The sequence below is a fragment of the Choloepus didactylus genome, chromosome 18 (assembly GCF_015220235.1).
Source record: "Choloepus didactylus isolate mChoDid1 chromosome 18, mChoDid1.pri, whole genome shotgun sequence".
NCBI lineage: Eukaryota > Metazoa > Chordata > Mammalia > Pilosa > Megalonychidae > Choloepus > Choloepus didactylus.
The window spans coordinates 54042679-54044684 of record NC_051324.1 but is presented as its reverse complement, the minus strand read 5'-3'; positions in this window follow the sequence as shown (position 1 = coordinate 54044684).

The window sequence follows — 2006 nt, the reverse complement described above, 5'->3', positions numbered from 1 at the left end:
TAGATTTAGATTTTTTTTTTTAATTATAATATTGATTAACCATCTCTATCCCTGGTGTGACTCTTTTCTGACCTTCCTACTCTTCAAGGACCTCAGGATACTTCTGTGAGTTTAGAAAACAACTCCCACCCTTCCTCCCCCTGCAGCCCCCGGCCCAGGCCTACGGGAGAGCCAGCCCTCCGGTAAGGTGTCTGCGCCTCAGCAGGTTAAGAAGCAACTGCACCTGAAGCCTGTTCCATCCTTCCTCAGCCTTGGGGTGGGTTGCTAGGAGTCCAGCCATCGGGCAGAGAGATTCAGCAGCCCTGGGTCTAAGGTGAGGCTCCAGCCTAGGCCCCCCCGACAGCTTGGACCAGGGGGGCAGTACCCTCTTCCCAGCAGCTCTGCCAGCCCCCTCCTGCTCCTAGCTCCATCTCCCCTCTTCTCCACCCGGATTTACCGCTCTTCCCTCTGTGAAGACATGGCTGGCTGAATGAACTAATAGTGTAAACAGAATTACAGGACGGTTGTTTTAACTTGCTTCTGAAAACAAACATGTTAAAGGTATTTAGCACGTTGTGAGTGGTGTGTAAATAATGCTGCTAATTTCAAATGAGTCCCCGCTGTTCCTGCACAGCCTCCTCCTCTACCTGCTTAGTCCCTCCCCCTCCCAGTTACCATCCCTTTTAGGGGGGATGTGGGAGAGAACCCAAGGAGGAGCATGGAGTTCCCATGGGCTGCCAGGCATCCAAACTTCAGGACCCTATGAGGTTGATAAGGAGGAAATAGACTCGAAAAGTTTAACAAAACTTGCCCTGAGTTAGACAGCAAGTAGCAGGGCCAGGATTCAAAACTTGGGTCTGGCTTCTTTGCACTGCACCAAGCTGGTTCCCTCTGCAAGCGGACAGACATCATTTCTTTTCACTTGATGGGTTCCCGCCTCTCCAATCAGTCTTAATGGGTTTTATTCCACCCCACTGTGTACCCGATTCCCACAGAAGCAGTCACAGCTTCACACCTGCAGGACCCGGCTGGTGCCTTGACCTCAGGGTGCTGGTTCCCTGGGGCCATCACATACATTATTTCATTGGGTCACTGCAGGTACCTCTGCCAGGGCAGAGGCCACAGGCATGGGCAAGGGGCCTGGTAACCAGGGTCAGGAGGGCAGCCTTCATGCCGCAGAGTCCACTGCAGGAGGCAGAATCCCCTCAGGCAGGGGGCAGCTGGTAAGTAGAAGAGGTCACTCTGGACAAGGGTGTTCTGCAGCCATCCATTCGCTCAGCAAACATTTGTGGCTCTGTGGTGCAAAATGTTCTCTCGGGTGACCCATTAAATGTACAAAGGCTCTCTGCTGATGGACTTAAGCACATGCGGCTCTTGCCCTCAATCATGGGAGGTCGGGCTGAGAGTGCTCGCTGCCTGGTGTCCCTCTCGCCGGGAGGCAGCCTGGCTGCCCGGGCTTTGCGGGGAGCTGGCAGGGGTGCGGGGGCAGCGTGCTAACAGCAGCTTCTGGCTAACCTCCAGGGCCTCACATCAAGAGAGTCATCCAGCCTGGTCCACATCCCCTCTCCCTGCCTCATCCTGATTCTCCCACCTTGGGGCCCTGGGCAGAGCCCCTCACTCCACTTCTACGAGGTTAGAGGTTTTCTCTTCCCAGGCCCTTGATGCCCACCCCCTGCTTGCCTCAGTTCCTGTAGCTCATGCCTGGACCCCCACCCTGGGGTACAGATTCCTACCCGGTTCACAGAACCCAGCTTGGTGCCAGGAACTGAAAGCACAGAGAACACGACGTGGTCCCTGCATGCAGGGAGTCAGGGATGGCACCTGTCCCTTGAGTGTAAACCAAAACCTCCTTCAGTCTTGGCCCCAGTCACTAGGAGGAGACTGGGCTTTCCCCTCTGGGTCACCCACACCCCCAGCCATCGGCTTGGCCCCCACAGGGTGCTTCATCACCACATGGGGGTTCTCCTTGGTCCTCCCAACTCAGGAGCCCTGCCTGCCAGACCCCTCTTCATCCGTCCCCAGGTTTC